The sequence below is a fragment of the Ambystoma mexicanum genome, chromosome 2q, assembly GCF_040938575.1.
Source record: "Ambystoma mexicanum isolate Mex_15411 chromosome 2q, UKY_AmexF1_1, whole genome shotgun sequence".
In the NCBI taxonomy this organism is placed as follows: Eukaryota; Metazoa; Chordata; class Amphibia; order Caudata; family Ambystomatidae; genus Ambystoma; species Ambystoma mexicanum.
Window position 1 is genome coordinate 769,368,812 of NC_090924.1, and position 23,187 is coordinate 769,391,998.

Here is a 23,187-nt window from a genome sequence, read left to right on the forward strand (position 1 = left end):
CAAACAGACAAAGTTGATGAAAAGAAGAATTCAGAGAACCTACAAGCAGTAAGTGATTATGTACAATCAGGGAATATCCATATTAAAAGAGTAGGAACCAGCTCTGATGCAACCCCGCCTCCACTGATAGTGATGTACAGTTATTGCAGGAGATGCTTAAAGCTAAGCTTCGGGAGTTGAAACAAGAATGTGTTTCTTTACAAGAGGAGAATAAAATGTTACAGTCTTTTCTGAATACACCTCAGACCTAATGCGTTGTTGATGTGAACACTGTCCAGTCTCTGGGTGCTAAGGCTCTAGTACACCATGATATGCATGATTGTGTAAGATCAAATGGGACTGAAAGTGTTTTTTCTAGTGCAGCACTTAATCAAAGTAGACTTTCTGTCATTTGGCCTCCTTTCTATCAGGGATTCCAGTTAGCTGAAGACTCATTATGTACCTAGGATTTCCTGTTAGCAGCTTGTCAGAACCCTGAACTATCACACACGCAAGCTTCTGATTTTCAAACACAATCCACAACAGTGGTCTACATACATTCAGGCCCTACAGTAGGCTTAGACTCTTCTCTTGATCCAGTTGCTGAGACTGAAGTCAATGCTCTAGTTGATGTGGAATGTGATGCTAAGTCTGTGTTCACTCTTCCATCTACCAATTTGGGGTGCAACAGTCAGAGAAAGTACAGATTCCATGATCTGATGAACTTAACCGACTGTCTGTAGAACCAGAAACCTTATAGGCGATTCCTAAACTGTTGATCGTTAATGTGCTACTTTCAGAGTAAGCTTAGAGAGATGAGTGGACAATGGACGAATTCTTGATTAACAGAGACTTTACTATGGTGATACCTTGGGTTGATTTTGACTACCACAAAGCAAGAGACTCAGTGTCACCCACTATGGAAAGGAACTGTACATTTTCGGTTCAGTCATTGCTTACTGGTGCCGAGGAGTCTACTGCCCTAGAGGTGCCTTCTCTTCCTGAGCCACCATTGTGTCTGTTGAACTCTGAGTCTTCAGTGTGTCTGCCCATAACCTTTGACTCTTTTGCGTTCCGGTCTCCAGATTTGCAGTCATCTCTGGCACAAGCGACTTCAATCACTGAACCTCTGATATGTCTGCCATTTACTCAAGAGCTTCCACCATGAAAGTCGTCAGCCCCACAGCCCTTTACATTTTTGCCTTCAGCTGCTGAGATAGCTCCAGCAATTAGCATGGATGTCTGCAGCCCCAGAGTCCCCTCCATCATACCTGTCTTCAGCTACAGCAACTCATCCAGCACATCACTCTTCAGCCATAGAGCCACCGGCAGACCGTCCGAAGTGCATGTCTTCAGTCCCAAAGCCTGCTGCATGTCTGCCTTCAGTTCATGAGACACCTGTGGCATGCTTATCCTCAGTACTAATGACACAGGTATACCTGTCTACTCTGCTGCATTTCCTTCCGCTCTAGAGATTCCTCCTGAATCCCAACCATCTACTCCCAAAGCATCTCCAGCCTGCCCTTCTTATGCTTCCAGGAGATCACCAGAATGCCTGCCTCCTACACAAGATGATTCTCCCAACTGCTTTACAACAGCACTAGAGCCTTCAAAGCATTCAGCATTAGATATTCAGATTTTTGCTAGCCTGTCTATGTTTTCCTCACTATTCTGTAAGCAATATTCCTACTTATACCTTGTCGGGAGTCTATATTAAGTTATCCTCCCTTTGCTGTTACCGCCTTTCTTACTCCCTGTTCGATCTACAGCTGTGTACAAGTTAAAAAGTAGGGGTACGCAAATACACCCCTGCTTCAAGCCAACTTTAGTAGTTATAGATTTTGACAGATTGTCAAGGCTATCACAACATATGTGCACAGTGGTATTGTTATAAAATAGGTACAGCAACTTTAGTAACCCTGCAGGAATTCCCCATTTCACTAATTTACAAAGGCGACATCGGTCAACCTTCTCAAAAGCTAGGCTATAATCAACAAAAGTGACAAACAAAGGGGGCTTATTCCCTATAGATGGCCCATCCATTATTGACTTCAGTAAATATATGTTATGGCTGGTGGAATATCCTTTGCAAAAACCCGTCTGTAAGAAATGTAAATGATGATTAGCATTAGCCCAAGTGTGAAGGGTTTCAAACCCCAATTGCCATAACCCAGCCAAGGACAGTAGGGCACTGTCCTAAGCAAACTCAATCACACGCAGCACAGTATGCCATAACCACCAAATTGAGAGCAGTGTCCCACATTTCTAGTGCTCCAAACAAATCTCTACTCATTGTAGATGCACATTATCGGAAAAGCCAAAATCCTTGTTGAATAGTGTCAGTAGTAGAGTACAATTTATGGTGGCTATGTTGTATGTTAAATTGACAAGACTAACCAATGGAACTTTTATGGTGAAGCTAATGGAACAATATGGACAGGTAAATAACAAAGCACATTTTCTAACCCTACATAGATGGAGAGGTGTTTATTATAAATGGATTAATAATGACATTTGTTGCTGGCTTCTATATTCCATTGCTCAGACTATGCGAAAGTTGAAAAACCTGGTATATGATCTAGATAGAGAACAAAGGATGGTCAACCTTGCGACAAAGGCTGATCGCAGAATATTTCTCGGACATTTGGATGTGAGAGAGAGCAAACCATCTTATCAATTAGCCCATCCTGATTGTAATACCATACGCTGGTTTCTGATGTTCAAATTCAACATATGTAATGTCTAAGAAATACTAGGAGCAAAGGTTGGTATACAAAAAGAACATAGATACTGCAGATTATGTGGTATAAATATATTAGCAACAGCACATCATATAATATGTGAGTGTGAAAGCCTTGTAGCGCTGCGCAGTAAACATTGTATGGTGTATGATAATACTACGCACAACTGCAACATGGGTGAAATCTGGAGAAGATTGCTTGAATTTTAATGATGACATTTTATGCGATGATATTAGCTATTTTAAAAGAATCATCAAATGGAATATTGGTGTTTTAATAGTGATGTGTTGATATTATGGAAGGTTACTGATTCTTTTTTTGTAATGTGTTTTTATATGCAAAACGATTATTGTTGTAAGCATATTATCAATAAATGTAAAATCCTCTCTCTTAAGTGCACTGATATTGCATCTCAGGATGTGCGTCTGGTAGGAAATAGTGGCACTGTGAATTTCATCTTTAACACCAAGTTGCCCAGTACAAATACCATGAACTCCCATAGGAACCAAGTGTTGACTCAGAGCAATAATCCAATCGTAGATAGTCTCCAAAGAGCAATTATGGATCCATTGCAAGTCTTCTACAAGCTTTAAGGCTACATGTTGGTTCAGGGAAAGAATGTTTTTATTAGTCCAGTATATTCTATTTGTGCCATGATTAATCAATGCCTCACCAATTTTAATCTCAAGGAGCTTAGTCTTGTTAGTTTTCAAGTGAAGACTCAAGGTGGAATGATCACTAAAAGAGGTGTTCACAATTTTTTAAAGGCAATAACATTAGGGTAGTCATTATAAGTAACAAAGAAGTAATACATTCAAGAGATTTTAGCAGCATTCCCCCATGTAAGGCCACCTGGAATGTCACTTGGCACCCTACCATTCAGCATTATGAGATCATGCAACAACTGTTAGAGATATTTCTTGACAGTAAGTTTTGGGGGTATTTCTGTAGTATTGTGGTGAGTCTACAATATAGGGAACTGCCTGGTGATTGTTTTTATACGCGGGTCACTAACGTAAGCCAAAACTGGACTTAGTACACTTTAGAACATAACTTCATGCCCTTGCAGTATTTTATTTACAATGCCCCATTATGCTCTTTTGGCAGTAACTCAGAATACATTTACCAAGTCATCTGAGCACAGTCATTTATGTAATATGCCTCTGAAATGGATCCAATTCACAATAACCAACTTTGTTATGTATTTTACCACAAGCGGCAATATGAAATTACTGCCTGCGGTAAATTACAACTACCACTTGTTATTCACAGATATTTGTGTTACCAAAGGAGACCAGAAGACACATAATAAATACGCTGAGATAACTTACATTTTCTCACTTCTGTTCTTTATCTACCCAGGCTCTGCTGAATGTGTCCTGTCATATATGTATGTATCTTTGTGTTTTTGTGTGCCCAGATGCATGCGGGTCAACAGCATGTTATAAGCAAATAAATAAGGTTAGAATTATGCAGAATATCAAAACACAGCAAATAAAGGACAGTGTTCCCTCATAGCATTTACATCTGTGACTCAAAAACAAAAATTACACCTTCAGAGATGCAACTGATCTGGGGTTGCTTCCCCACAATAAATGTGCTTTTTCACATTCAGCTTCAAATAACCTCTTGCGATAGTTGGCTAGGACGCTGCGATTTCTAACCTTGAGACCTATCTGCTATCTTGACAGTTTAACGCTCCCATTAAAACAAAAACTTACTATTCAGACAATGAAAAAAGCACATGGAAAATTGCTGTCTCCATTTGTAAATGTAAAGTATTATTAGCCTGCAGCTTCCCACAATACAATTATACTATGATTCACACAAGTACACTCTCCTCAATTAACTGGGAACTCACCCAATAAATATTGTGTGTTTGTCCTGAACTGCAAGTGACCTTGGTCTAGCAGGAGAATTATTTTTCTCGTTCACTACCTTTCTCAGCCTGGAAGACCACAAATTCCTTCCCCAGCCTTTCTGTCTGTCAGTGACTGCTGCAGGCCCCCAGGGTCAGCCAGAGATTAATAGCGCCTGAGACTGCTATACTCTTCTCAGAAACCTGTACCAGCCCAAGAGAGCCAGACTACCGGCTGCAGTGCTATTTAAGCCCTTTCCCTGAGACTGTCCACAGATATACATTTTACTTACATTCAATGTAAATGTGTCTGCCTTTCTCTGTGATGTCGTTCGCCATCAGAACCACCTCCCTTTTTATCAACCGCCCTCAAGAACATAATTGGTTCAAGCTGCTTTGAATGGCAGCAAAACAGATTTGAGAGTTACATTTCTCCTGCACTGCATTCCAATTTTGCAAACTTAACAATGGACTCCCTTCAAGCCACATGAAGACAGCAAAACAGATCTAACCTTTCATGCTTTTTTTCTTGAATTTCAAATTAACGTAGCGCAGCACAAATGACTGGACATTCAGCTATCAATCTGCACCAAAGTTTGTACACAAAAATCATGAACTGACTTGCTCTGAATATTAGTAGGGGATATTAGTGGTTAGGGGATATTAGTATAACTTAGTGTATGTTAGTCACATGTTTTTCAGTGCAACTCAGCCCATAACTGATGTGTAGTGGTGCAAACTGATAACATCATGTTATGCAAAGTCCAAATTCAAAACCTTCATTTTTCTGGCATGTGCTCTGTGCATTCACAATACTGACATCAACTATATTCAGCCTGAGTCTCACACATGAGTCTCACACTCTTGCTCACTACTGGGACCAATCTTTTATCATTGTTGGAATGTGGAGCCCAAGCTAAAATTCAGAGCCTTAGCTGAAATGTGGAGCCCCCACTCTCCACACTCCCTCCTTTTTTATGATGGGACCAAACCAAAGGGTCACTGCAGAAAAACAAAAGAAATGTAAAATATGTGCGCTCCACTCAATTGGATTTTCCCTTTCCATAACGTCACTAATGCAAACATCATCATTTGCATTTTAACTGTAATTGAATCACTAAACCTCTCTCCATCCAGGGCCCCCAAACAAATATGTCTGTTTCTGTCAGGCCTAAATCATTCATAGTAATATTATTTTTATTTAAATTCATCCTATGTGTGTGTATATTTTTATGTCTTAGTAAATATTGAATGTCAGGGTCAATGGGAAACTTATTTTTTTGAAGGAAATCAATATTTTAACTTGCCCCTCCCATAAATCGCCATCTGTATGAAAAAAGGTCAACCCAACAACTGACACCACTGTATCTTTAAGGACAGATATGTAGAACAAGTTAAGCTGTAACTGACTATGAAATAGCCATAAATGAGTTGAGTAATTGTATAATTTCTTACCGACATACTCACCAACCATCTGTGCTTAATTAATCTAGCATGTAAAATTCCTCCTTCTTTGGGTTACTTATCGACACTTCTCATCCTTCTGAGACCCCATGGTCTGTCCTCCACCCGCAAATAGCACCCGTTGCATCAGGCATAAATGGTTTCCATGGACATACACAGTTCTGCTCTTCGAACCTCACACAAGTATCTAATTTTGGGATCAGACACAAGTCAGGTTCGCAAGCTTGAAACGCCACCATTTCATGAGTCACATGTTTTACATATTTATCTTCTTGCCAAAAACCTACATTATGTACTAATTTAGTTTGATAAATCAATTCTGGACTAACAAATGGAATGCATAGCAGAACACCCACTTCCATTTTCTCTATATAAATGTACAAAGGGATTGCACTCCCCATTTCAGATGCAATCTTTTCCAGAATTATTTCCAACTCTCTTCGTGTAATCTGTGCCATCATCTGACGAATGATGTCAGATGACAAAGTACAGGGTTATATGGCCTTCAATCGAGACACTGCGTTTTGAATTTCACTTATAAACTTTGTCAGAATAATTTCTAATGGATGTACCATATTCAAAATGTCATGCAGCAGCTTATCATGTTTTACAACAATATCAGTGCTATGTTCTAATATTGTGGCCTGCTCATTGAGGGCCAACATTGTTTGATTCAAATAACAAATCATTTCACTCTGTTCACCCTTAAGTCCATCTAAATCTTGTTGTAACATTCTCAGTTCATGTCCCAATTCATGTGCTTTGCTACCTAATGTGTTTACAGATACAGCGTTAGCTGTTGATATTGTCGTACCCATCACATCGCCAACTATAGTCATTACAATTGTTGCAACAAAAAGACGGGCCACTCTTTGCCTCCTTCTTTTCTTGACACTAGATGAACTCATTTAGGTTTTCTCTAATTACAGCAACACCTCTCTAATTGATGTTTCTGCTTCCTCTCTACAGGACCAGATCCATTCTTCCACTTCCTTGGTTGTATTTCCGATCCATCAAGAAACCTTTCAATCAAGAAATCTGGGTTTAGGCTAGTATAAATGTTCTGATACAAAAGTCTTCTATTCCCTAGTATATAACCTGGTGCTTCTTCCACTGCAATTCCTGAAACTGGTCCTGGTTCTATCAGAACTTGTCCTTCCACTCAAGTGATGCACAGATTGTTCATCGTAGCTATCAGCACCAAACAGGATCAGAAAAGGTACTGTCTCCTTCCACCATACATGGGAAGCAGCCACTTCACCTTTCCTTCACAAGTGGGGCCTGTTTCAGGGTTACCACCTTCTCCCCGCCTTTTCAGTCCAGGGGTCTGCTGGTCCCGGGGTCTCTGGTTCTTCCTCCAGAGATCCGGCAAACTCCAACTCCTGGTGTGCTGGTGGGAGAAACAGTTAGTGTCTAGAGCAAAGAGAAAAAAACAAGTTAAGAATCAAGTACATTGATTCATTCATTTTTCCCTTTTTTCTGAACCTGCCTTGGAAATCAAAAAGATTATGCATATGAAATATACAATGATGATCTTTGAATCAAGGATGTCTCCATAATCACCAGTAAATAACACCCAAATTAAGCACAAAAACAGAAAACAGCACTTTTAACTTGACGATAAAAAATCATGTATGTCAACACACTCAAGCTCAACACAGCATCTACTGGAAAAAATAATACAAATTAATTAAACACTGCTACAAAATTCAATTTCATTCAAAATCCCAGCTAATCTAATCATACTCACCCAATCTAATCATACTCACACTGTGATAACACTTTCCACCTTTCTCATCTCTTACATATACATCGTACTTACCTGGTATACCCCTGTTCTTAATGATTGATTTATTTACTTCCTGAACATTTTGGGCTGATATTGCCATTCATGTACTCACCTGTTTCATCCTTGCTTTTGAACCCTTTATACTCCAACTTGATATTTTTCAAACTATGTACACCTACTTGCCTGCTATGGTCAGTCTATTTGATATGCAAGCGCTTTATTTCCAGACTATGGGCCTCATCACGAGTTGGGCGGTAATGCCGTTGGTATTACCGCTGGCGGTATTAGCCATACCGCCAAACCCCCTGGCGCTATTAGTGCCGGATCACGGGTTTGGCGGTAATGGAATTCCCCAATCCCCACCAAGCCCATTCAGGAATGCCCCATTCCCCATTGGCCTCAATGGGGAATTTTCACGCTCTTACCGCCGGCGGATTTCCCGCCGGCAGTAATAGCGCAAATTTTCGGCGGATTTCCCCCCAGCTCAGAGCTGGGGAGAAATCCGCCAAAGCCCTGATTTGGCGGACCCTTAAATCCGGCGGTAATAGCCATACTCGTGATGAGGCCCTATAACTACATTTCTCACTCCCTGGTTTCTCCAATCTGTTCAAGCCTTTTTGTTTTGTGTCTTGGGTGGAAGGGCTTAATTTGGTTAACATGGACAAACTGTTCCACTGTTAACTCTCTCTCCTTTTTGGCGATTCTGTAGACTACAGATGAAACTTTATCTACAATCTCAAATGGGCCGCATAATGGTGCAAGGAATTTGGAGTTTTTATGTTTACCTTTTCCAAAATTAAACTTGCATACCTGGCCGCCTAACTCATATTCTCTCATAGATGTTTTCCTATCATAATATGATTTTGCACTGTCAGCGTCTTTTTACAAATTTCACTACGCAAATGCAAAAGCATATTGTAAATGCTTTCTCAGCTCTTCCACATATTCGTGGATTGTGCATGCATTTACAAGGACCTGTTTGTTTGTTCTATAAAATAGGTGTTGTGGCAAAACCATTTTCCTACCTGTTAACATTTTGTGTGAGCTCCCATTTGTCGATCTAAATGGTATTTGTCTTGATAGCCATTAACACCAGAGGGAGTCGCAAATCCCAACTGGATCCTACTTCAGCTACAAACCTTTTTAACATGTCAACTATTGATCTATTACACTGTTCCAGTCCCCCTGAAGAGGAGGGGTGGTATGAAATGTGAAACTTCCTTTTCACGCCCAAGATTTGCCACATTTATTTTATTACTGCACTAGTGAAATAACATCCACGATCTGACTCTATTCTCTGAAGCAAACCAAATCTTGAAAAGATAAGATGGACTACAAAGTGGCCGCTGTTTGGGCACTGCAGTCTGGGGCTGGAATGCCCTCCACCCATTTGGACATTAAACAATTGACCGTCAACATATACCTGTTTCCCCTTGCTGACCTTTGCATGGGCCCTACAAAATCGATTTGCGGATCGGACCATGGGAGTGTCAAACCTTGCTTCATTAATGGTGCTCTGTGAGTCGGGGAAGTAGGCTGAAATTGCACACACACTAAACATCCCCTGGTATAGAGTTCTACATCCTGTGACATGTGATCAATAGGCATAATCTTTTAAGTTTTCTGGTAACCTCTGTGGCCTGCAGGAATGGCATCGTGGGCATGATGTAACATCAATCCCCAAAATGACAAAGGCACTATCCATTGGATTTGGCCTGACACGAATTCCCTAATCATCAGCCCATCTTGTAAACTAATTCTCGTTTTGTTTTATATCAACACCTTCAGCTCCTCTTTCCCTTCGCAGTCCTCCTCAGTCATAGGATCTATTTCTGCATCTAACAAGTGATTGTAAAATGGGCCTAAAATAAGATCTTCTTTTGGTACCTTAATCAAGTCTTGATCAGGAGTATCAAAACTCCACCGTGCCACAGGCTGATAATTTGTTTTCGGAGATTTGGAGAGTGTTATCACATTTACCTGGATTTCACCAAGCAGGTGTTCAGTGGGAAATAACTCCCCCATCACAGCCCCAATTTTGGCTAATTGATCTGCCTGATCATTTCGCTTCTTATCTTCCCCTGGTGCTTTCAAATGACCACATATCTTCTGCTAATGGATGATTATGACATTTTCTGAAACAAGTTTGCCTTTAACTTGGATCATTTTGCCATGTTTAAGCAGTTTCTTGTCATTTGTGAGCATACCTCTCACTTGTCAGCCAGGTAAATACTCCACAAAACTATTTTGTGCATAATCAAAATCAGTGACTAAAACTATTTCTTTAAGTTTATTTTCTACTGTTGTAGATATTGCCATATATATGGTGGTCAATTCTGCAACTTGACTGCTTTTGGGGCCTAGCCACATGCTTACTCTTGGGATGCCATCGTATTTAATCCACCAGTTTCCTATTCCTGCTACCATTTCTTTCTCAGAACCACCTTCCACGTGATATGCACACCCATCTACATACACAGTTGGGAGATCCTTACATGTTTCTTCCTTGAAAGCGTTGTGTGGGGATTGCTAAAATTCACCTAAATCTGTTTCTAATTATGTGTCTTCAGGTGCACAAACAGCTTCAAAGTCATATAAATCTGCTAGCTCTCGAGCAACTGGGCTCTTTGTTCTGTCCATATTTCACTTCCACTGGAAATTCCTGTAGTGCTAATGTCCATGAAGTGATTTTTGACTGGGCCAAATTCCCCAATCTGATCATTTTACTTTGCAAGAACTGAAGAGGCTGGTTATTTGTTTCAACAATCACTCGCTCCCTTTGAATTATGGGACGGAAATGTTGCAATGCCCAGATAGTGGTCAGAAGTGCCTTTTCACATTCACTACATTTTGCCTCTACCTGTGACAATGCCTTACTGGCATATTCAATGGCTTCGTTATGTGTATTATGTTTTGATATAACGCTGCTGACATACATTGTGAATCCTATTTCTACAAAATAAATCCTGTTTTTTTTTTTGGCTATGCCAAACATGGCACTTTCATCAGACAGCCCTTTAACTTGTCCACTGCCTCATTCTGTTCCGTTTCCCATTTCCAGGATACACCCTGCTTAGTAACTTGGTCAAAGGTGTGTAATTTCCGCATCATTTTCAATACATTTCCTATTGTAACTTGTCATTCCTAACAACCTTTTTATACATTTCAGGTTGGTGGGCTCTTTTAGTTTCTGAATTGCTTCCATCTTTTTCTTTTGTGGATTTAATCCATGTTCTGGCACTTCATGGCCTAGAAATGTTACCCTTTTTCTACACCACTGTGCTTTCTGTAAAGATACCTGTGCCCCAGCCTTCAATAGCTGACTCTTGAAATTACTTTTCAAATTTTCATTTTTGATTAGCACATCATCCACATAAACTATGGGTCCTCTTTCAGCTGCATCTGGGAGTGCCTTGCTCGGGCGTATCCCAATCTCACTCAAACTAATCACATACCCAAATGGGGTCCAGACCATGCATATTGTGATTTGCCAAAGGAAAATGCTAATACATTTTGTATATCTTCAGCTAGTGGCACACACCAGTACCCAGCTGTGAGATCCAAGGTGACAAATACCTTTGACTTATGAACCTGTGCAAGCCCCTGATCAATAAACGGAAGGGGCCACCTTGAACAGGTACCCTCTTGTTTAATTCCCTTAAGTCTGCACACAAATGGCATTGGCCATTGGGTTTCAGCACACCTAACACGGCAGTATTTTATGTACTATGAATAGGCCGAATGATTACTGTAGATTCAAAATGTTTAATTATTTCAGTCAGTGACTCCAGACAAGCTAGGGGTAACCTTTATTGTAGCAGAAATACTGGCTTCTTACAATGGGCCTCATTACATGGTAGGCAGTAGGGGATTACCGGCACCGGTAAGGGCACCGGTGCCGGTAATCCCCTACCGCCCTACTACGAGGTCCCTCAGCGGGTCCCGTCCTTAATGTGTGGTCAGACCACACGTTAAGGAAGGGACCCGCTGAGGGACTTCAGAGCAAATAACGGTACCGCTAACAGCGGTACCGTTATTAGCTCTTTCCCCATTCCCATTGAGCCCTATGGAGGCTCGAATGGGAATGGGGAATGGCAATTGGCATGGGGATTTACCGGGTCCTCAAGGGTCTGAATGACTCGGTAAGTCCCCATACCGCCTACCCGGACCCAGAAGGCGGTAGGGGGTAGCCATGGTGCTAATTGCGCCATGGTTACCTCCTACCGTGTAATGAGGCCCAATGTCCTTCTGGTAGCGTGGCAACATGTAAATCGGTCAGCCCACAGTCATAGGCATCTTTGGCAAAAATCTGTTTGAACTCCATAAATATTTTCCTCAATTGGGGGCCGATTCATGGAATTTCACGCAGAAATGTGGAGTACACCTAGAAGGACAAGGCGCGAGCCTGCGTGCAAAAGAAAAAATGCGCGCCCCGCGTATTCATGGAATTGTTCATGCAGAGTAACAGTATTTGCAAGTCACGCCTTTAATGCCCCCAACATGCTCACACACAAAGCAGAAAACTGCCAGATCCGCTACCTTTGCATGCTCCCCCAGGTATGAATAGATGCAGCTGTCAAACAGTGCGTGGGGTGCCATGTAAGCCGGCCTGGGACTCGGGGACCCTGCGCAGGGTTCCCCGTAATTGTATCGGCAACCCAACATGTGTATGAAAAATCGTAAATTGGCAATAACTCTGGAAATCTGTGTGCGAACCAACGTAAAACAGTCCTGCACCCCGCTACACTGCTTACAGGCACCCCTAAGTAACATTGGAACCCTGAATGAGTACATGCACCCCGAAATCCGACATGTGAGCCCACCTGCACGCTGATAATCCTACGCGCAAGTATACTTACGCCTGCCTTCAGATGGTGGATCGTATGAAGGACTTGCGTGGCCATTTCCCAGCCCAGACGTCGTACGATCAAATCCATGAATAAGTCTCATGCTGCGCAATTGTGGGCGTGCGAGGGACTGCCTGCAGGCCATCCCTCGGAACGCCCACTTTTTCGCAAGTACTTCCCCATTTCTGGTGTTCCCCCCTTCCCAGCCCTCTGCGCAAGCCACGCCCATGCTCTGCTTGGAGTCTCGCACAAGGCCCTTGACAGCCCACACAGACGTGCCGAGCCAGCACAAACTCCATGCAAGTCCAGGAATAGTACAGCACATTTGATTCCGGGAATTAAAAAAGAGGGATTTGTGCCCAATTGCACACGCAAGTACCTTATTTTCTGCGCAGATAATTCCATGAATCGGCTCCTGTGTCTTTTACTTCTTCATTTGTGCAAGCATCTGCGCTTTGAATCTGCTCCTCTACCATTTTAGAAAACTCTGGGAAATCCTCCAGGAGGGACTTCTGTGCTTTCCTGTAACCATGTGGCAGTGTCTCTTTAGAGAGTAGCTACCCTCAATTATTTTGGAATATTAACCTCCACTTCAATATGCTGCTTTTCTCTTTCAGAATCATCTAATTCAAATAGGACACAATCATCCTGATGACAGCATATATCTTCACTTGGCTCATAATGGTACACAGACTGAACTTTAAAGATTCCCTTTGGCTTAGAATCCAATGATTCAGGTAATTCACCCTGTGAGGTCACATAGGCCCTCATTACGACCCTGGCGGAAAGTGACAGACCGGACCGCCACAGCGTAAATAGCGTTTCCGCCATTGCACGATGGAGCAAAGTGCGGCCCATTCCGACCCATCGGGCACGAGCACCACGGCATGGCGGAAGTGCAAAGTCCGCGATGGCGGAAATGACCCCAAAACGGCCCAAACCGCCGCCGTACTGCGCCCTAGGTGCAATACCGCCACCCATCTTAGCGGACACCGCAGTGAGCGCCAACCGGAAAGTACGGTGACCGGAAATATACGGAAACGGAAGTAAAAACATGGGCCCGGAACGGGAAACACCCCGCCGTACACCCATAAAACCACAAAATCCACACAACCACTAAAAACACTACCCTGAGACACACCCCAACCCGTCATCCACCCTAGCGAAACCAAGAAAAATGGGAAAAGTAGCGAAGAAAGCGTGCGACCGCAAGCAGCAGGTCCACTTCTCCCGTGAGGAACTCACCGTGCTAACAGAGACCCTCCAGGAGAATGCCGCCGCCGTCTTCTCCACGCAAATGACCAGGACGGCACTTGCGAACAAGAAGGCCATATGGGCTCTGGTGGCACAGCGGGTAAGTGTGGTGGGGACCGCACCCCGCACCCCACAGCAATGCAGAAAGCGATGGGACGACCTGCGGATACGCGTCCGCAGCATACTTTCTGCCAACCGCAACATTGCCACAGCCACCGGGGGAGGATCGGAATCACCCATCAAGTTGACCCCCTGGGAAGAAATCTGTGCCTCCACCATTGGAATGGAGAGTATAGAGGGAGTCGGAGGGATGGAGAAAGGAGTGCAGACATCCGAAGAATCAGGTAGGTGGCCCAAATAAAACAATGCCAAATCCACAATGTCCAATCATGTGAAGTACCATGTGTCCACATAGCGCAACAGCAACACATGGCCAGGAGGACGTCCACACACATTGGCCTGATAGCGCACTTTAAAACACACAATAAATACATAAATAATTAAAAACCCCAAAAACACCCACTACACGTGCAGCAGGCACACCCTAACTGCAGGCTGCCAAACAACTGCACCCTCACTCCACACACAAATGAAACCACCTCCAAGGCCCCGACCCAAATCACCCTCAGGTACCACCCCAATGCATGTGATACAATGCCATTCCAATTCCCACAGACCCATTAATAACCCTCGCCCTCCTTTACTCCACCACAGGGTCCGATCCAAACGACGAGCTTCAGGACACCCCTACCAGCACACCTGCAAAGAGGGCCAAGACCAACGGCCAAAGACCCTCCACCTCAGCTGCACGGATCAAGACACGGCAGCAGCACAAATCAAGTGGCAGCACACAGGAGGGGACTCCAACAGGCACCCCAGCAGCCAGCATGCCCACAACAGCAGCACCACAGGTCCCCCCAATGGATGCCACAGAAGGCACTGCCTCTGGTGGCAGCAGCACCATAGGTGACACCCCATTGATGGCAGCATGCTCCGACACAGAAGACGGGGATGTCGAAGTCACATCCATCCATGACCTGTCCCAATCCCCCTGTCTGTCCCATCCCGTACAACATGAGGATACCACGCAGGAGCACCCACAAGACGACGACTGGCCATCCCCCACAAGCCCTGTGGCAGGGCAACACGAGGCGAACAGCCACTCTGTGACACCACCGCAAATGGCCATGGCCCAGCAGAGGCAACAGTCCCTCGACCAGTTAATCGTGCAACAGCAGCAACTGGCCACGCTCCTCAAGGACCATGCCGATGAATGTGGGGGCACTAAGGCAGACATAGAAACATCAACTGAGACACTTAGGGCACAAATGGAGAGAAGTACAGAGAGCCTGAGAGTCCAAATGGAGAGAAGCACCGAGAGCCTGAGGGGGGAACTGCATGCGACGTCCAAAGACGTATGTGCCGAACTTGCCGCAGTGCGCCGTGTGCTCACTGAGCTCTCACAAACCCTTAGGGACATGCATGGACGTGAGCAGGCAGAGACATCATCCGTTGCAAGTTCCGTCCAGGGCAGCCCCCAACGTAGATCTGGGAGGAACCTGCGCTCCACAGGCAGGGGTGCCCCTGATACCCGCAGAGGGGGCTTGCAATAGCGACTGCCCACTGACAATGAGCATCTTTGGACACTGGTGTTCGGGGGGGAGGTAGGAGGGTGGAGGGGGTGTGTTGGGCTCACTTGGGTGGCGGGTCGATAGGGTGTTCAACATGATATCACATATGCCATAAACAATGCACGATCAACCAATGAGATGTGTGGACAATGATCTTTGTGTACTAGGCCATCATAGGCGTACAGTCCATATTGTGCATGTACCAGACACACACAGTGCCACGAGTACCGTGTCCATGTATCAGCCACCAGGCGTGAGTGCTAGAAGCATGCATCAATGAGATGCTGATGAATGTCACGGCCCTCCTGTGCCTTGCGGACTCCTTGAGGTGCTGCCACATCCCCACCCTCATCATGACCATCCTCAGGTGCTTGCAGTTCTGCGTCAGGGGGCATGGGCACATTTCTACGTACGCACATGTTGTGGAGCATGACACATGCCATCACCATCTTTGCAACCTTCTCATGGCGGTACAGGAGTGCCCCGCCAGACCTGCTGAGGCAGCGGAAACGAGTCTTCAGTAGGCCGAATGCCTTTTCTATGACTACACGGGTACGTGAGTGGGCATGGTTGTAGTCCTCCTCATGCTGGTCCCGTGGGTTCCGGACTGGTGTGAGGAGCCATCTCTTCAGTGGATATCCAGCATCACCTGTATGTGGACGATAAACGTATAATGTGGAATGCCATTGCTACGTACGCACACACCCCCCCCCCTTCCTGCCAGGTCATTGCCGAATCACATACCCCACATCATCATGCATGAAATGAGACTCACCGAGTAGCCAGGATCTGTTCCCTGCGTGTCGCTCCATGTAGCGTGGTATTGTAGAGTTCCTCAGGACCATAGAATCATGGGTTGATCCAGGGAATCGGGCACAACAATGTGTAATGATCCTGTTGGAGTCACACACCATTTGTACATTCAGAGAATGAAATTGTTTTCGGTTGCGGTACTGGGCCTCCATGGCATGTGGGACGACCAATTCCACATGGGTGCAGTCGATGGCACCAATGCAACCCGGTATGCCGGCAAGTGCATGGAATCCCACTTTTGTGTTGGTAATTTCCTGCTCCGAGCGTGGTAGAGAGATGTAGTCGTCTGCGTGCTGCAGGAGGGCATCGAGCACTTGCAATAGTGTCCGTGAGAACAGTGGCTGAGAAATGCATGCAACTGTCCGACTGTGTGCTGGTAGGTGCCTGTGGCCAGGAAGTGGAGTACAGACACCACCTTCAGTAGGGGTGGGATGGCGGTTGGGCTATCTATCATGCTGACAAGGTCAGCCTGTGTCATGTCCACGATGGCGGCTATGGTGTCCCGGTCCAAACGGTAGAGGGTGTGGATCTGCTCATCAGTGAGGTTGAACGGATGTGCTCGGAGGCGTGGGATTGCGGGCTGCCTGCGTGGTGGTAGTGGCTGTGCTGGCGGCCCTTGCTGGCCCTGCCTTGCCCTCCTCCTCCTCCTGCATCTCCTCCGTGCGGCCGGTTGTAGTTGGTGTTCGTCTTCTTCTTGGAGTTGGAGTACTTGCAGCGCTATCAGGTCCCCCAGGGCCAACATCGCGAGTCCTGCCGGTAGCATTTCGGAGTGGGTGTGGTTGTGGGAGGAGACTGGGTGTGCAATTTATGTGTTTTCAGGCTGTATGGCCTCCACCTGTGGTGATTCATTCCACCTGTGCAAGCTGCTCTCCCCTTTGGCCGAGCACGTCCCGCACACAACGCTGCACTTCGACGCATGGCATCTTGCAATTGCAATCATGTATTTGTACCCGATGGCCGTGTAACATTGGTTGATATGTTCATTCGGCTATGGTCCCATTGTTTCACATGCAATCGTTTGCAGTCGCGAACAGACTTGTGAGGGGTCAGTGGAACGTAGTACTCGAGTAACGGTGGGCCCTCATGCATCACTGTACCGAGTTGCAACGACGGGCGGGGCGTCCCATTTGTGAGTGAAGGCAGTTGCCATTTTCACACACAGCCGCTCTAGATGGATTAATTTGTGATTTCAAGCGGCCACAGATGCCTTTTCGACGTGATGTTGCAAATGAGGAATTCGAAGGCCGGCGCTTTCGGTTATCAGCTAGCGGCGAGGAGATGCCCACAGGTCTGACTGCAAATATAACGTTCTATTGTTCAATGTCCTTGAGACAGGGGCCATGGCGAGGATGCAATGATTGATATGAATAGTTTGGGATGCGCAATAGCGACGTGGGCGATGAGGCCGGACGTTCCCAAATACATGTTACTTCACTACACTGGAATTACGGGCTGGGGCACAGTGGATTTTGCAGGCTGCATAACGCACAGACTCAATGGATATTTCTAATGTTATGTGAGTAAATATTCAGGCGTTTTTATCCCGGGATGAGGGAATGATGAATGGATGCATGGACAGATGATTTGATACAGAGTTTGCCATGTACAGGGCTTCTTGGGATCTGTCCGCCTCCCCTGCGCTATGTGATGCAGGGCTGCCATAGTGGGACCATCGTCTATCTGGCCTTGTTGAGCCCTCCCTGTCTCGACGCGCCCTCAGACACTTGTGTCCATGCACGTTACCAATCCCATCTGATGGATTGTGTTTTCACAGACGCATGCACAGGTACACTCGTGTGTGATGGTGTTTCCACCTCGATATAGATAGTTATGAGTCGCAAGTGGTTTTGGGGTGGTGATGATCCTTTGGAGTGGGCTAGCATGCATATGGCTGTGGATTTAGTGTGATCATTGAAGTGAGTTGTTCGAATGTAGTTCTGATGGCCATTCTGTTCTTTTTCTTTTCTTTTGGTTGACAGGTATCTCCTCCCCTTTTGCCACTGCCATCTGTATGCCACTCCTGCAGATGGCTTTTACTCCCGACACCTGCTGCTTCGTGTTAATCAGTGGAGCAGCATTACGATCTTATGGGACGATCGCCAATGGGCCACATGCCCTTACGCAGTACTAGTGGCTCGGAGCAACATTTCGGCCTTTCAGCTGGACTAGTGCCTCCCCATTGGGACGGCCCTGCGGTACTGTGCGCTTCCATGTTGCCTTTTCGTACGTGAATGTGGCTCTGTGTACCATGAAGGAACAGGGCGTCACACAAGAAGTAGCTGGTCATTTCTTGCGGATGCAGTCCACAATGGTGAAATGTGTTTTGGAGTTCATGGCCTAATGGCTGTATGGCCTTGGTGATTTTGTTGTGCATTAAATTTCTATTCTGATATGGGCCGTGTAGCGTTCTTCTTTGCAAGTGATGTGGCATGTTCCTATTTGGGGAGCGATGTATTGTGAGGAGATCTGCATTGGGTTCCAGCTTCGGAGTATAGTTGCGTGGTACTGTGCTGGGCGCATTTGCCTACGAAGCCCAGTGAGGTCAGGGATGAGGGCTGCCAATATGACTGTTTGAATGATGTCATGCTCAGGGGCGGGGGATTAGGTTTTGTGTAACAGATGCCGGTCAGCCAGGTGGACTGGTGGAATGATGTGATTTTCGGAATGTTGCTGGTCACAGGTGCCTGTGTTTGCGTGCGTTTCTTGGTGGGGGACTGTGGTCATGTCCATTGGAATGGCTTCTGTATTCGTGCCATCTGTGCCCTGCAGCTCCCATTGGGCCCTCTTGAGATTCATTTGTTCGTTGGCATGCATGGGTGTCTTGTACATTTCACTGGTTGCATTGTGACTTCATTGCACCTACGGGGAGTTGTACTATGTGGGCAGGGAGGGGTGTACAGGCACTCAGTTGGGCCGTTTACGGTTGATTCGCGATGCCGTACTTCTCGCCATGGCGGAATGGTACTTTCCGCCGTGCTTGATGGCGTTAGGTACATGTCCGCTAGGGTCGGAATTCGCGTACCCTTGCGCCATGGTGGTTTTTGCGGTTTGGCATGGCGCGCGCGCGTACTTGGTGCAGTTAGCGTTGGCGTTCACTACGGTGTCGCTAATGGCATCGTACTTTGCGGTGACGGGTCATAGTCGCACCGAGCGCTATTCGATGGCGGTATTGCATTTCCGCCATCGTTTTTCGATTTCCGCAAGGGTCGTAATGAGGCCCATAGTCTTCAGGAATATTCCTGATCACTGGGTTACTGAAATCAGCAGTGTAGTGAGATTTCTGTAATGCCATTCCTTTTTCGTTTTTTTTTAAAACATCTTTTTATTAGCATGTCAACAAATACATCTTATTTTTTTTTATTTACTTGATTATAACCAATAAAAAGAAATGTATTTTTACAAGAAACAGTATGCAGCAAGTGAAATATGTCAAAAATGATTGTGGAGTCTCTGGGGATCAACCTGAAATAGGTAAGGTTTCAGTCTCTGTGATCTTTTTCAGAGCTGCGTCGAGCATCTTGACTGTGACCAGTGTCCATTTCATCTTTTCTCCTGCTACCAGTCGGCACCACCATAGATGTTCTTCTCTCAGTGCGGAGTCAAAAAATAAAGGTAGTAGAAAGGCTTCACACAAATAGTTTGTTTTGGGACAGTTCAGGAGCAAGTGCCTTGTCATTTCTACAATTTCGGTGTTCGAACATAGTCTGCAGGTTTTTGATGTTATTCCAGTGCGGATGGACCGAATTTCTTGTGTTGATTCAGTCTTATTCTCATGAAGAGTTTCTGAAAGTTCTTATTTGGAAACTTAATACAGTAATTCAACGGGAGGTTCAACTTGTTAGTGGTAGGTGGTAAATGCCACAGTAGTTTATATGCAGTTGCCATGTGACACGTTTTAATCCAGTCTTCTTTTGCCACTTTAGTTTTGAGTGCAGGCCAGGTCTTTAAGTTTCAACGTGAGTTTCTGTTCCCAAGAATTCAGGGCTTTGCAGCGCTCAAGGCAAAGTTCTTCTTGTATCATTTTGTAAATGGGAAGGTTTTCTGGCATTAAGATTTTCCTCAGTGTTCTCCTTTGGCTTTGTTCTATTGAGGATGCCAGTGAGAGCAAGCCAAGTTCACGTCTAATGGCTGGTATTGACGTAGATTTAGGCAGGCCCAGAACCGCTTTCCAGAGTTAACCCTTGAGTTTGGGACTCATATTGAGTCTCGAATGTTAAGAGCCACATCCATTCCATAGGTTAATGATGGAACCACCTTTTGTCTGTAGAACTGGATCGCTGGTAAGAGGGAAAATTTTCCGTATTTGCGATCTACTAGCCTTGTTTGTATGGTCAGCGTTTTTACTTTGGTCCAGAGAGCCAGGTACATTGATTTCTCAGATCTAGATTCGTCAATCATTATACCCAAGTATTTTATATTTGTGACTGTCTCGATCTTTATGTTGTTCAAGAACCAAGTGCCGTTCCCACTACCTTTCGAGCGTTTGTTGTCCAGGATCAAGATTTTGGATTTCTTTGTGTTTATTTCCAGGTCATTTGACGTTATGTATTTAGCCAGGTTTGTCAATTGGCGCTGAAGGCCTATTTGTGTTTGGTCCATCAGGACCACGTCATCCGCATACAGCAGTCTTGCTACTGGAGTGTTTCCAACTTTGGGTGGAAATGCTCTGATCAACGGTTGAGTATACTGAAAATTCCAGAGGAAAGTGATAAAGAGGGCCGGGGCTAGGGGGCAGCCTTGTTTGACCCCTCATTCAGACTTAAACAGTTCGGATAGCATGCCTTGTTGGTTTAGACAAACCTAGATAGTTGTATCTGTATGTAAGGCGATTATTGGCTCCAAGATTTCTGTTGGACAATTCCAATCCGTCAGTTTGGACCATAGTCTTTGTCGAATGATTTTGTCAAAAGCTTGCGATAGATCGATAAACGCTAGGAAGACTTTCGGGGCACCATTCTTTATGTTCTCTTTAATGATGTTCAAAATCATGATGTTAATACTGGTGCTGGAGCTCTTTAAGAAACCTGTTTGTAGGTGGTCTGATGATGGCGAGATTCTTGCCCATTCTTGGAATCTGGAAAGGAGTAAAGTTGCAAAAATGTTGCCCATGATGTCTAGCCGGGCTATTGGGTGATAATTTGCCGGATTATCTGTGTTTCCTTTTTTGAAAATTCGAATGATCACCGCCTCGGTCCATGTTGATGGAATTTGCTTGGTGGTTCTGCAGTGTTCAAAAGTTTTGGTGATCAGAGAGGAGCATTCCACTGGATGCTGCTTCAGGTCTATGTTGGTCAGGCCGTCTGGACCAGTCGCACGAGAAGATTTTAGTTTTGAAATTGCTAATATCACGTCTTCCTGGTCTGCAAGATTCACCCATGATGTTTTGTTAGGGAGTCTGGCGATGTTTGGTGGAGAAAGAATGGGGGCAAATTGCACGGAAAAGAAAGATATCCACGTTGATTCAGATATGAAGTTAGTAAGTTGGTTATCAGTATACTGATATTTGTTTTTTATTAAAGCCCAAAATTCTCTTACACTCTTTGAACTCAAAGTTTTCAGCATTTGTTCCGCGTCTTTTTGGTAGGTTGCTGCCTTCCGTTGTCTTAGCCAGGATCTGTACACTCTTGTAGCAGAGCTCAGCATGTTCTTATGGTTGTCGTCGTCATTGGATCTACATATGCGTCTTAGCTTTCTCAGCTCCCTTCTTTTCTGGACTAGCAACTTGTCATATTCATGGTGTCCAGTTTTTGTTGAGGAGTTGGAGTTCTTTGGTTTTAGCCTATGTGGTAAAAGTAGAGGGAGATAGTTCGGCATTGCAGGACCGCGACTGGTTCTTTTCCATACGTCTCAGTTAGTTCTCTTATGTTTGTTGCTGTTAGCTGAACCCGCGTTTGTTTAGTTGACAATTCCACGTTGGCTGTGTAAATTGGTTTATGGACGTTGGTGGTTTTGAAGACCATTGCTAACAGGTTGTGATCACTTTCTTTCATTTTGTAAACTTCGAAAGAGTTTACGTATGCAAGTAGGGCGTGGGATATAAAGATGTAATCGAGCGCGTAGCTGTTACGTGCCCTCGCTCCATGTAGGAAAGGTAGGCAGCTGGCCCCGCACATTTGCTGCGTTGTGGAAGTTTCTGACGTCCATCAGGTTTGACCAGAGATCTCCTCTTACAACGACTGCTGTTATTACAATATAAAACAAGGGTTTTAAGTTCTCCGTAGAAACATAAACACATTGTGCAACTTACACTTCAGTAAGTATATAATTCGAAGCATACATTACAATCCAACGCAACCCCCTTAAACATACTAACCATTTTTAGTATATGCAAACAATAACATTGTATAAAAAAATGTAACCATCACTCCTACCAGAGCTCATACACAGACACAAGACTCCACATAGACAAACATCAAACCAAAACACTAATGAAAAGAACAAGAAGAAAGAGAGTAGAAAAAAAGAGAAACAAAATAAATAAAATAAATTTTAAAAAACCTCTTCACTACCCACCATATCTTAGATATTCAGCCATATAAGGCATTGAATGGCCCCCATAAGGAAATGTATTCCTCATCCTTCTCTTTTGCCTTGAATGACATTTTTTCATAATTAGACAGGGTCTGCAACTACATTAACCAGTCATCCACTGAGGGTTTCTTCCTAGTTTTCCAAACTCAAAGAATCAACTTCATTGCAAACAACAAAACTTTATCAATCCAATAGTTGTATTTCATAGAATCTGTACATCTACCTCTATGTAGAAGAAGGATTGTATGAACTACTGATCACTGTAAGATAACTTCTAGAG